Consider the following 14,796-nt stretch of genomic DNA (forward strand, 5'->3'; position numbering starts at 1 on the left):
TTTTTTTTTTTTTTTTTTTTTTTTTTTTTTTTTGCGTTACAACTAATGATGCAAACCGAATTCAGCGCATACTAACCTATACTACAAAATGGAAAACAACTACCCTATGCATGTGCCACGGTCCCGGGGTGTACGATGCCGCCGGCAATCTCGCATGGGTGCCTTGCCTTTATCTGAAAAGTAAAGTAGCACGAGGCTTGAGTATTTCTAGAATACTCAGTAAGTGACCCTATCGGGGTTATGCAACAATCACATGCAATGTGTGATGGGACCTATGATAAGATAAGGAATCAACTACAAGGGGAATAAGATTCAGATTACCTTGTTGATCAAATATCTCAAGACAAGAACATTGTTTGAGATTCGAATCACTTCACAAGCAAGATCGATCATGTCTAGCTTGAATGATTTTGTTGATCAAATATCTCAACGCAAGAACACTTGATTGAAATTCGAATCACTCCACAAGCAAGATTGATCATGTCGAGCTTGAATGATTCTACATGCAACCTAAACTACATAGAATTGCAAAGAAACTTAGCCATTGGCTAAAGAAGAGCACAAATGCTTCTTTTTTACAAATACAACATACATGGCTTTATATAGCCTCAAAATGAAATTACTAAAGGCATTCCAAGAGGTGTAACATTCATACTTTTAATGGCCATAATTAACCATTATGTAATTGTAACCTGAAGTAAATTAAAAGTCTTAAAATACATTAATGAAATACAATAACTCTAAATTACTCTAAACTGTAATCCACCAAAATTTAAAACATGAAACTTCATTCTTTTTCAAGGTGGCATGAATTGAAATATCTTTTGATAATTTCAACAATATTTTCTTGACATCTTCATTGAAGCATATTGAATGATTGATGTCTCTTGGTTCATATCAACCTATCTTTCATTTCGTTTTCCCTACGGTGCTGCTCTAATGGATAAATTTGGACGTGTACCATATACTCTACACACAACCCATACGTGCGAGTATGGGCTCACCAGCTAGTTCGCATAACGCTGGGCCACTTTCCTTGTCCGGTGAGCATACTCTAGGAGCTCCTTAGGCCGGACACCCGTTAGAACTAGTAATCGTCACGACAGCGCTATGCAAGGCATAACGATCGTTGTCCTGCCAGTGGATGTACACATCCGTACCCTCGTGATGGGATAGAGGTATCCCCCAAATGCATGAGCACACATAATGCATGAGGTCCCCGTTACTTCTACCTTTGTCATTAACAAATATAACCCCACTGTTCTATTTCATGCTTAACATGTCATTTCTCATTTTCAGTCTACGTAACATACATAATCCTATCGGGGTTATATTTCAAGCAATTTACCGTATTTCATGTCATACATTACATGTTGTATACATTCAAATATTTCATACAATCATGCCATAATCATTCAAGAACATTATAAATATCATAAGCACTACATATCACATCAGACTAAACAACATACATTCATGTTCACAAGATTACGTACTTAAGCACATCAGTCTAGCATACAATTTAATGTCACATGCGAATCCACGGGCACGTACCAACATACAACAAATAATGCGTAACCTACGATGGGTGAGCCACTTACTTGGTAGGCCTTAGCCGAAGTACTCCCTAAAATATAAACGTAAGTTGCTAGCTCCTCGTAAACGTCCTACGCTTCCGTTGGTGGGTGGTTTCTATTGGATCATTCGACACCTTCGTTAATATTTCACAAACATAATTAATTTCCAACTTGAATTTGTGAAATACGACCTTAAAATGATCTATTTTACCTCAAACGGGGTTGAAACTAAATTCGGGAGGGTCGGAACGTTGATAAACAGGTCGGAAACAAGTTTTCCGAGCCGAATAAGCCGCTGGAGCCAAGAAGCCACCGCCGAGCCGATTAAGCTGCCAGAGCCGAGGGGTGTTGCGCTGCAGACGTGCCACGTGGCACAGCAAGAGGGCGACGCGTGTGCAGCGATCTCGGGTCGAGGCGCAAGTTTTTGAGTCGAGCGCGCGGGTTCGGGTTGATCGCGAGTGATGGGTCGGCCTGGGCTGAAGGAAAACGTGTAGGTGGGCTAGGCTGTGAGCGTCGGGTGTCGGACTGGGCTTGCAGGTCTCAGGTCGGTTGGGTTTTTGCTCTCGGGTCGTGGCTGGTGGGTTAGGCCATAACTGGGCTTTCTGGTTTGGGCTGAGGCGACTGGGCCGCGGGAGTGTCATCGAACGTGGTTTGGACAGAAGTAGATTGGGCTCGGTTCGGGTCGCGGGAGTCCGGCCTTCAGGTGGGACTTCGTCTTCTTCGCCAATTACTCATCGATTTTTTGGCGATCTCTCTCTCACCTCGGTAACGTCGTTTTTGTTGGGTTTTATGTCCTAAAACTCATAGTTTGTAAACAAAAACATATTCTATTTTCAATAAAGTTATTATTGTTATTTATTCAGTAAAGATTGTTATTGAATAAAGTGAACTTTACGATCATTAATCTAAATCCAATAAACTAAGAACACTCTGGCTATAGTATGATTACTTGAACTATATGTAGAGACATAAGAGTGGATCAAGTTCAAGTATATAGTCAAAATGATCTATAGTATAAGGATAAGGCTGAGTACCTTATTCTGGGGACACTATGGATGCGGCCCACTTTTGTATATGATATAAACAATGCGATCACTAAATTGTGCATGTGGAGACATGTGAGTGGGGGCGTCCTATGCAATGAGTATTGCATAAGATCGGACCATGAAGAAAACCACTCTCACTTTATAAAGTCGTTTACTGTTGAGACTGATTTTCTTTTCATTCGATAACCTAGGTAACTCGGTTTTAATCCTGAGCTAACCATGAACTCCTGTTTATTCGGAATTATCCTTAGATTTGCATGGGTGAGAGTGGCTCTAGTTCGCCGACTCAACAGGCCTCCCATTTCAGGGGTAAGACTGGGTGAATGGCTGGGGACGTGGGGTGCAAGACGGAATTCACTCCTACCCACTTTTAGGGATAGAAGAAAGGTAGTTCCCTTAAGCACTGACTCCAGGTCTTGAACAAGGGGCCCCACCCTCTCATTGGCCTGAGAGGGATTCGGTTTACTGGTTGGACCACAAACCAATTGTTTATTAGAGGATCAGTGAGACATAAGGAACAAGAAGTAACTTCAGGGGTAAAACGGTAAATTGACCCAGCTCTAGTTACGAACAACCTGTGAAGGATCGACTTACTAATCATGGTTATATCAGATGGACAGAAATATATCTATAGTGAGGGGAGTGCAACTACTAGGCTATAGTGGAGTGTCCTAGTAGTTAACGAATGTTGGTTAACCAGGTTAATGAGTTTAATCGGTTAATCTTGAATCGTTGGAGCCCATGATCTATAGGTCCATTAGGTCCCTCTGCTAGCTCATATCGGACTAAACCATAGAACAGTGTGACGAGTGAGTTCGAAGTGTTCGAATTCAAATTAGGGAATATGCGTTACATATATACGATATATTTAACCGCAATTTTATTTTATTTACGAATTAAACGAAAAGAGAGAATCTGAGATATTTAAATAAGATTTAAATATCTTAATCAATTATGTGTCGGAATTGATTGGGATTGGCATTTGAATTAATATTAAATATTAATTAAATAGTTTAATTAATTATTTAATGTTACTTTAATTTGAAATTCATTATTCAAATTAATTGTTTAATTAAAATGAAGAAAGTCAAAATGTTGACTTTCATCTAATGGAAAAATCATGTTAGTGGAATTTTGAGGTGTCAAAATTTGGTTTAACCAAACTTGCATGTTTGCCAAATAAACCCCACAAGTTTGAGTGGAATTTTGAGTGTCAAAATTTGGTTAACTCAAACATGCATGCTTGACATATAATCCCAAACATTTTAGTGGAATTTTAAGTGTCAAAATTTGGTGATCTCAAATTTGCATGAACATGCAAACATCACTCTTTAAATAGAGTGATCAATGTACATGGAAGGTCTTCTTCTTCTTGGTGGAAAACCTTGAGAAAAACCTCTCACAAACATCTCTTCACATATACAAAATCCCTTCAAAGTTTAGTCACTCACCGAATTCCACAATCCCGTTCTAAGGCCGGAGGATAGTGGAGACGACACTAGTGGTGGTTCGAAACCGGTTCGTGAGGAAAAAGGAGTTTGAACTACAAAAGGTTAGTCTAAACTAATTAAGTTTTAATACTTATGAACATGCTAGTTATATACTATAATTAATGTTCTTAAAGTGCTTAAGATCTAAATTGCTTCCGCATGTGTTATATTAACACCATCAGTTTTAACGTCCTTTTACCCTCCTTTTTTCTCCGTTTCCGAGTCTCCTTCTACCCTTAATTCCGTTTTTGGTATTCGTTTGGTTCGTAAAGGCCTAACACTCTCGGATCTGAGAGGGTTTGGAAATCCGACGTTCTGTCTCCCTTGCCCGACGGTGTATAACGTGTAGGACTCGTCTAAATCTACCTCTGGTGTGTAAAAGTCTTTGGGATTACTTTCATTGCGTAAAACGGAGGTCTTGATGTCGATTTCGTAGGGTTTGGCTTTGCCAGAGCTTCGTCAGATTTTCTCTGTCTTTCTAGTTTTTCACTTTTTTTTCTTCTCTGCAGTGTAACGATAAGGGTTTCAAAAGGCAAAAAAAAAAAAAAAAAAAAAAANGAAATCGCGGGATTTTCGGTGAGGCATGCCTTGCCAGCAAGGGTGTATTAATGCCTTGAGTCCCCATATTAAACCCTAGATACTTTAGTAGCCATCTTTTCCTTTCGAGACACTGTCGAGGTTTAGGTGAGGGATCGAAAACGTCGCGAAACTTCAGACTTCTGTGAGCCCTTAGGTAGGAGCAAACCGACGCTAGGGTACTTCGGGACAAGCGGGACGGGTGCATCGCCAAGGACGACGGAAGGCGGTGGTCTCATCGGCAACGGCAGTCGAACTCTGCGATTAGGGTTCATCGGGATCCTCGGGTGAGGAAGACGGAGTAGCGGGTCGCGGGTCGAGTTCTTTGGGTACCCGCGAGCTCGCTCAGCCATGTTTAGATGTTTCTTGCAGTTAAATGCTATGTATGCCATGTTTATGTATATGACGTTTGTGACACGATTTGCTACCCTGTATGTATGAGCTTGATTGACATGTCATGATTGTAATGAGAACCCCGCATACCATGAATGTGATGACTAGTATGCTACGATATGCTTACTCGATGTTTGACCCAGTTATGCTAGGTAATGCGGTGAGGGGATGGAACGTTGTATGTATAATGCCATGGAGGTAAACCTTAAGAACCTTATGCACGCTATGGTTATGTACCTGGGGCACTCCCCCGTTATGCTACTGATGGTATGGACGCGTATATTCGATATTGTGTTCGCCACGATATCATGCAGGCCCTCCTTTTTCTGTGGCGTCCGGTATTGTATGTCATACATACCTCACCAAGCCAGGCCGAGGGAGTTCGCTTGCGAACTCGCCTGGTGGGCCCACAGTCACACACGTGGGCCATGTGTGGAAAAGTACCATGCATCCACCCCGCCCAGACAAAGCAAGGGCCTAAGGCCATGGGAAGGAAAGGAAGACAAACCCCTCTCTCAGTTTCTTTCTTTTAACACTGGTGCTCATGTAGGTGTATTACGTGCGACATGTATGTGTATTGTGTGCAACTGCTTGTATCCTGATATATGATTATATGCTTAACCCTAACAGTGGGGCGACTTACTACGTATTTTATATAATACTCAAGCCACGTGCTACCCATATTTTCAGGTAAGGGCGAGGCTCCCATGTACGGCTGACGGTGGATGCTGCGAAGGCCATAGAAATATTGAGGAGTGTTTATAGTGTCGTAGGCGCCTTGTTGGATTCTTTTGGGTTCATAGTTATTGCAATTGTTTCCTCTAGTTCTCTGTTGATTATTTCAGGCTAGATTGTCGTTATTGATTTCCCCAGGTATGAACTACTTACAATAATGAACGCATTGTCGTTATTGAGATTGTCTTACGTGAACTCTTGTTCTGTTGATTATGCAAGTATGAGGTAACGTCGCTAATTAGGTTAGAGAAAATTAGGGGCGTTACAGCAGGTAACTTCGGGGTGGCTGAAGGTCGGGTTTGGTTTCCGTGGTGACCCAGACGTCGACCGCTCTTTGTGGGTCGTGTGCGAACAAAAACTGGTGAGCCCGTACTCACACGTATGGGCTGTGTGTAGAGTATATGGTACACGTCCAAATTACCCGTTAGAACAGCACCGTAGGAAGACAGATTGAAAGATAGGTCCCATCATCTCATTTGCATGTGATTGTTGCATTTAACCCCAATAGTGGGGTCACTTACTGAGTATTTCTTTAAAGACTNAAGGAAGACAAACCCCTCTCTCAGTTTCTTTCTTTTAACACTGGTGCTCATGTAGGTGTATTACGTGCGACATGTATGTGTATTGTGTGCAACTGCTTGTATCCTGATATATGATTATATGCTTAACCCTAACAGTGGGGCGACTTACTACGTATTTTATATAATACTCAAGCCACGTGCTACCCATATTTTCAGGTAAGGGCGAGGCTCCCATGTACGGCTGACGGTGGATGCTGCGAAGGCCATAGAAATATTGAGGAGTGTTTATAGTGTCGTAGGCGCCTTGTTGGATTCTTTTGGGTTCATAGTTATTGCAATTGTTTCCTCTAGTTCTCTGTTGATTATTTCAGGCTAGATTGTCGTTATTGATTTCCCCAGGTATGAACTACTTACAATAATGAACGCATTGTCGTTATTGAGATTGTCTTACGTGAACTCTTGTTCTGTTGATTATGCAAGTATGAGGTAACGTCGCTAATTAGGTTAGAGAAAATTAGGGGCGTTACAGCAGGTAACTTCGGGGTGGCTGAAGGTCGGGTTTGGTTTCCGTGGTGACCCAGACGTCGACCGCTCTTTGTGGGTCGTGTGCGAACAAAAACTGGTGAGCCCGTACTCACACGTATGGGCTGTGTGTAGAGTATATGGTACACGTCCAAATTACCCGTTAGAACAGCACCGTAGGAAGACAGATTGAAAGATAGGTCCCATCATCTCATTTGCATGTGATTGTTGCATTTAACCCCAATAGTGGGGTCACTTACTGAGTATTTCTTTAAAGACTCAAGTCATGTGCTACTACATTTTTCAGGTTAAGGCAAGGCATTCCTGTACGGCTGACGGCGGTATTGCAACTCGAGACCATGACACATGCATAGGATAGTGGTATTTATTTTCTTAGACTTAGGCTAGAATAGGATGTTTTAAACTTAAACGCTTATTTATTTTATTTTGGGTCTTTTGTTGTGTCGTTTTAAAGATGTTTTCGAAACATTTAAGTCCATGGCTGTGTTTTAAGATAAAGGTTATGTTTTATGGAATTTAAATGAAGTCTTCCGCATTCAATGTTCATGGTACGTATACAGTAGCGACCTTAAATTAAGTAGAAAATTTTGGGTCATTACAATTGTGATGTCCCACATTGGTTGGAGAGGAGAACAAACCACCATTTATAAATGTGTGGAAACCTTTCCGTAGCAGATGCGTTTTAAAGCTTTAAGAGGAAGCCCGAAAGGGAAAGCCCAAAGAGGACAATATTTGCTAGCAGTGGATCTGGATCATTACAAATGGTATCAGAGCCAGACACCGAATGATGTGCCAGCCTTCTCGCTATTCCCTGAAGGGGGGTAGACACGAGGCGGTGTGCCAATAAGGACGCTAGGCCTTAAAGGAGGGTGGATTTTTGTAGAAAATGAACACAGCTCTAATGCCAATTTGTTGAAACTAACGCTGCTTCGATACCAATTTGTTGGAATTGAAATCGCTTTGATACCAATTTGATGAAGTAAGCTAAAGTTGCTTCGATACTAACCTCGAAATAAAACGTTCACTCTTAATCTAACTCGTTGAGATAACTCTTACGAAACTTTAAGAAAGGAAGTGTCGCAAAGGGAGAGAGAGACAGGAGACAAAGAAGTTCTCAAGAGGTTATTACACACCAATTCAGACAGTAAATGTTTTTCTTCTCTTTTTTGTTGTTATTTCTCTCTGCACTATTACATTGGTTCTCTTTTCTTGTTGTATTTTCTCTCAGTCAATGTTTTTCTTCTCTTTTTTTTGTTGTTATGTGTCTCTGCACTATTACATGGGATACCTGAGCCTTTTTTGTAGCATTTCCTGAGGCTCTCACGAAACTTTAACAAATGAGGTGTTGCAAAGGAGAGAGACAATAACAAATGAGGTGTTGCAAAGGAGAGAGACAAGGAGACAAAAAAGTTCTTATTACACACGAATTCAGACAGTCCTTTCTCCTCTTTCTTGTTGTTATTTCTATGCACTATTACATTGAATACATGAGGCCTTGTTATAGCACTTCGTGAGGCTGGCTTTAACTACCCACGATTTTTTTCTCACCCATTTACTCTCGCTTTAGTAAATTTCTCCCCTATTTGCTCTCCTACCTGAGATAATTATGCCCTCATAATTAAATCGTTTTGACTGAATTAAAAAAACAAAAAACACCAAACAAAAAAATATTTAAGTTTATTTTCCAACATATTTGGGGGCGGTCCCACATCGATTAGAGGAAGGAAAGAGTGCCAGCGAGGACGCTGGCCCCGAATGGGGGTGGATTGTGATGTCCCACATTGGTTGGGGAGAAGAACAAACCACCATTTACAAGGGTGTGGAAACCTTCCCCTACCAAACGCGTTTTAAAGCCTTGAGGGGAAGCCCAAAAGGGAAAGCCCAAAGAGGACAATATCTGCTAGCGGTGGATCTAGGTCGTTACATAATCACAATATCTGCTAAAGAAAGAGAATTGACTTATTAATGGAGATTAGAATTGACTTATTAATGGAGATTGATGGTTTAGTGGAATAGCTAGTGAGGTAGGAGAAAGATATAGAGATACTAACTCAACAGAGAGACTCACTTGACGTGAATCTGAATCGGGTCCAATAGGAGGCGGTGAGTTTACGATGCACGATTGAGATAAGCACTCGTGATAGAGCCAAAATGGAGGAGGCAATCTAAGTGGAAGTGGAAAATGTCGTTGTGAACTTGCGAAGGGAATTGAGTAAACTGAAAGAAGTCATGACGTCTTTGACTGAGTCGAGCGTATCTAAGTGGAAGTGGAAAATGTCGTTGTGGACTTGCGAAGGGAATTGAGTAAACTGAAAGAAGTCATGACGTCTTTGACTGAGTCGAGCGTGGCTGAGAACGGGAGAAATGAGGAGTTGTTGTCTCAAATGGGCTGTTTTCGAGAAGCTCCAAATGAAGTTTCGTCAGAAAATGACAAACTTAGTTTGCTGCTCGAGGACAAGGAGGGAAAATTAAAGAAACCACGACTGAGCTCGAGAAAACAAAAATGGCGCAGGTGGAGTCGTAAATGAAGTTTGGTCAGAAAATGACAAACTTAGTTTGCTACTCGAGGACAAGGAGGGGAAATTAAAGAAACAACGGGAGTTGTTGTCTCAAATGGGCTGTTTTCGAGAAGCTCCAAATGAAGTTTCATCAAAAAGGACAAACTTAGTTTGCTGCTCGAGGACAAGGAGGGAAAATTAAAGAAACCACGACTGAGCTCGACAAAACGAAAATGGCACAGGTGGAGTCGTTGAATAGAGCTTTTAAGTTTATGGGGGAGTTTTGTTGAATAAACTTAAAATGCTAAATGCGAATTTTAGTTAACTTATTAGGAGAGTTTAATTTGAAAAGTGGGGCGTGAAAGAAAAGGCCAAGAGCCTTAGGAGGAATAATGGCACGTTTATGGTGGTTCTCTCATACCTATTCTTGGAGTTAGAAAAGGCTGTAAATACCTAGTATTTCTAGTCTGGGAGAAAAGAAACAAAAAAAAAAAAATAATAATAATAATACAAGAAGAAATAGAAAAGTTTTTTTTTTTTTTTTTTTTTTTTTATAAACTCAGTGTTCTTTTGTCTCTCCATCCTCCACATCTCATTCACAAATACGCGAGTAGTATTTTCACAAATTGGTATCAGAGCGTTCTATTGTTAGTACGTGAGATTTATTAGTGAGTTTTATTTTAACAAACGCCTTGTTCTCTCCAACCTTACCTATGCCTCAACTTGGCTTTAATGCACACTCTTTCGTGGTGCGTTGTATGATGCATCGATCTCCTTGATTGCATCATGATACTTTTTTGTCTTGACTGTCATGTGGTCGACTGGACTCGACTTGAAGGTTGGCACCTTGTATGTCTGTGTGTGGGGGTCGCAACCTATTGTCATCATAGTGAGGTTGTTGTAATACTCTCCCCCACTTTAACTAGTTATCGTCCTCGATGACTTAGTTGGGGTACAATCGTATTGTGGATTGTGACACTCTCCTCAACTGCATCTTGGCATCGCCCCGAAGACGATCCCAACGCTGGATTGGCTGCTAATTTAGCATGCTGAACTTGATTGCACCCCAAAATGAATATGAAAACTTGCACATTACTTAGGAACTATCCCACTGTCGGATCTTCTCTCGGCATCTGAGACTCACAGCATAAGCTGGTAAGTACAACTGCCCAATGGTTGGGGGCTATCTATCCCACCAAGGACCTAACTCATCCACTTCTCAGATTCAGCCTAGGATTCACCAAACAAACTATGACAAATCTAGCACCGGTATTCCTCGCCTAAGCTAGGAAGAGCGTGTCCCAAATGTGGCCACTTTGGCCTGAACCATCTTATTCTCTAAGTCGTATGGAGATCTATATTACGACATATCCTTGTCATGGTCACATGCCTTTACGGTGGCAAGTTGGGCTTGTGTATCACACAACATTTTCTCGTCATGGTCACAACCCTTTTAGGAAGAAAGGTCTGGAAGCTTGTAACACATCCCTGCGGTGGCACTATATTTTAGCAACTTCTTATCTAGGCCACCTTCATGTGGAAAATGCTCCATTGACGCTTCTTTGGTCTTGCGGAAGCTTCGTTCTCAAAGTCGCTCACATCCACCTTGATGCCCTCTTTTAAGCGGATGCTGGTCTCAACAAGGTGATGACTCAAAGAACACACATGTGTTCGCTTCTTGGAGCGCTTCCAACAGAGTGAGAAATCCATTTTCTTGGGCTTTTCCTACTTTAACTCAAGTGTCTCTTTTGCAGCGACGTCATCCACCCATATAGACTTGCATTGTGCACATTTTTGCACTTGGCCGTTGTTTGCAATTATTGACATCATTCCTCTGATGAGAATGACTTTTCTAAAGACACCTATCTAGTGCACCTTCTGATTATCTATAGCCCAATTTCGAAACTCCCAATCTCATGGAAAATAAGCTCGATACGTGCTTCACTAACGGGTAAGACTTCTTCTCAAGTAGTCTATCTTCAACCCACAAAGCTATGCCTGATTCTGATGTGCAACTTTCCTGTCTATTGTGGCACTCTTGACACATTTGCAAAGTGTTTGTTCAACTCTCAGGTTCATGTTTCTGACTGTCTTATCTGACTTAGACAGATAAAATTTGGCTATGATACCAATTGCCATGGTTGTATTTCTTCAATCGTGCAACGTCATGATCTTGACATGCTCATGACAAGCCTTAAGGTGATAAGCGCCAACAATAGCTGGATTTACAAAGCCAAAGGTCCTTCTAGGATCTTTGCAAACTCTTACAAATAAAGCTAACTTAACGAATGATTCTAACCAAGAGCTAGTTAGAAAGGATGAATAACTCTTGGATCGAACTTGAAATTTATGATAGTCACTCTTAGATTCCAAGACAACACACTCCAGAATTAGCTTGATCAAGACTAATCTAATGAATCGGTTTAACATCAAACATTATTTTTACTAGGGTGTACAAGGATCGTTCTATTTTCATAGGTCAAAACATTATTTTTATTAGGGTGTACAAGGACTGAGGTTAGGTGGAGTTGAAAAAATCTTTTGGACAACCTCATATTTTGGGTTGGTTGGGTTGGTGAGCCAAGCACCCAAAATAGGGTTCACAATCTAACCTACTATTTCTCGAGTTGGGTTATAGAGTTGTACTTTTAATTATTTAAAAAAAATCTTACTTATCCACCATATATGTTACGTATATAACTAAAATCTTATGAAACTCAAATATTAAACCTTCGCAAGTCACAACGCATGACTAACTTACAAACTTACAGACATCAAATATTCTAAATCTTAAAATGTGTGCCAAATTTTCGTACCTCTTTTCACTATCAATCATGTTAAATTTTGAATAAGCTTATAGTAGATGATATTATCGTCATACCCATTTTAATATTCTAAATTACAATCTCTACAAGTATTGCTTGCCAAAAGTTTACGTGGTTACTTGTCGAGATGAAGTGTGTCTTTCTGAATTTATTTTCCGTTAGTTAGAGGCTCCAAATTTCTTGAAAACCTGTTGGTAGGACTTGATTCAAGTTAAATTAGGATCAGAATTGAGATGGAATGAAAAACAGTCAAACAGAAGTAAAATCAACTAAAATGGGATCTCACATAACAAGTCACATGCTTGGAAGGTATTTTCGTGCACGTACTACAAGGCTGAGGGAAGGCGCACTAGGGTGTTAGGCACGTGCCACCTTCTGATTAGTGTGTTTGGCTCCGACGACATGAGTTTGATTCTTGACGCGTGTGGATTTCTTCAATTTTTCTTATGCTAACACGTTGCCACGCAGGGTTAGTTCAAGTCGTTGAACGTGGTCGTGGTTCTTGGATTGGGGCTGATGAATTAGTTCTCGGATGTCGCTAGTGTTGGGATGCGTTTCGCATATATTCGCACGACATGTTACTTGTTTCTTCACGCGACACATCCCCAAAACGATGTTGGACGCATTTTACCCTCCTTACACTGATGTGTGTCCCTTCGGTAATTCTCCAATATAATCGCTTGTCCCTTCGGTAATTCTCCAATATAATCGCACTCAAACATGGAAGTTTACATGTTCTAACCATTTTTTGAGGCTTCCCAGAACACCTTCTTTCGACGCGATTCAACTCCGATTCCTTCATGAATAATGTGTAAAAACTTACTTAGAACAACATACTAAAATTACATAGGCTAATTCCATCAAATGCCCGCGGATCTTGAGAAAAATTGAGACTTAAAAACCTATAAAACTCACCTTTGTTCTTTCTCCGTTCTTGATGAAATCAAATGATCCAAATATCCAAACCTCCGCTCCTTGCCCTTGGCATAATAATCTAACTAACCCAAAATCATGGCTAAACTGGGTTCACTCGGTTGAGAATCAATAATTAGTTGTGAGAGCGTGGGTTGAACACTGAGTTGAGTCAACTACGCCGTATCTCCTTCCACTATCACTCTTATTCCTGCTTGCTCAAAATCTACAAGCACTCATGGCTCTCTAGTGATCACTGCCGACGAGTGGGCCGTATTTCTATTTAGGGCGTCACCGACTGTAATTGCCTTCCTGAGTGGTACTATTATCTATGTCGTAATCCTTTACCATTTTCTGTATCTTTGTTGCCTTATGTTAAACACTTTTCTGACGAAAAAGTAATTCACCATAACTAATTTTCAAGTCGTGAGTGGGACTCCATCAACTAACAGGATGCATAGGTGATGACCTTCCCATATTGCATCAATTCACTCCTCAATCCTTTTTTGGAGGTGTCAATATAATCACATAACCTATGAAATCCCGTGGAATAACATGTCGAACATAGCATAATCATCATTAACATATGTGTCAACGTGATTTTTCATAACATGACATATTTCATATTTACAACATAACATTAAANACAATCACAAGGCATGATACGTTCAAGGCCATAGGACATGTGCCGTTGATACTTCAAATAATTAACCCAACCAAACCCGTAGTAAAACTACTTACCTGATAGCCCTACCTCAAAGGCATTGAACACTCTTTATGTTGGCAAAATCCACTCTTCGTAGTCCCACTCCATTTTAATAGTACTTGGGTCATAACGTTTGGAAAAGATCTCCTATCTCGGAGTCTCTTAAAACAGCACTATCAGTGTCTTAGGTAGTGTCTTAGGTATTGTCAACATGTGACCTAAATTTTCTAGAATGTGAGACAACCATGTTAAACACAACATCATGGGGAACAACGTTTTGATCATTGCCAAAAGAGGTTGCTATTGAACTATGAACTTCTCTTGGTTGGCAAGGATACATTTTACGTTTTTTTTTTTTTTTTAAATTTGTGACATATAGAGATCAAACTCGAGCTGTGGGGTAGTCTATAGAGGAAGAATTTTGAAAAAAATTCAAAAATGGATATCGAAAAAGTCTACCTCAAATACGGTCGAATTAATCTGGAGTCTTTACGGTTTCATCTTGACCTGAAGCACTTTCTTTTGAAGGAGTAGTTAAGTTTTCTTCTAAACACTAATTTTCTCGACTGTAATGTAAAGGATTTGAAAGAAAAGAAAAGAGACCTTTTAACCCTATGAAGTAAAAAGAAAGGTCACAGAATAGAGGATCCGGAGAACGAGCAAACAGAATAGACCTCCACGGTTGGCCACCGAGACATGGATGAGCATTTTAGGTAATTAACTTATATTTTTCTTTAATGCTTAATTATGCAAGTGGCCAAGTGGATTAAATATCCAAATTTATCTTCTTTTAGATCACTTATGAGTGGGTTGACTTTTCGCGTGTTAGTTTTCTAAACTGACTAAGTTTTTGTTGAGTTATTTTTCTAATTTGATTCACTTTAGGGTTATTTTTAAAAAAATATCCTTTTAGAGCTAATTTTCCAAATTTACAACTTTTAAGTGAAACTCACTCTACAAATTTGAAGCTCATG

This window comes from Cucurbita pepo, chromosome LG04, assembly GCF_002806865.2.
Source record: "Cucurbita pepo subsp. pepo cultivar mu-cu-16 chromosome LG04, ASM280686v2, whole genome shotgun sequence".
NCBI classification, from domain to species: domain Eukaryota; kingdom Viridiplantae; phylum Streptophyta; class Magnoliopsida; order Cucurbitales; family Cucurbitaceae; genus Cucurbita; species Cucurbita pepo.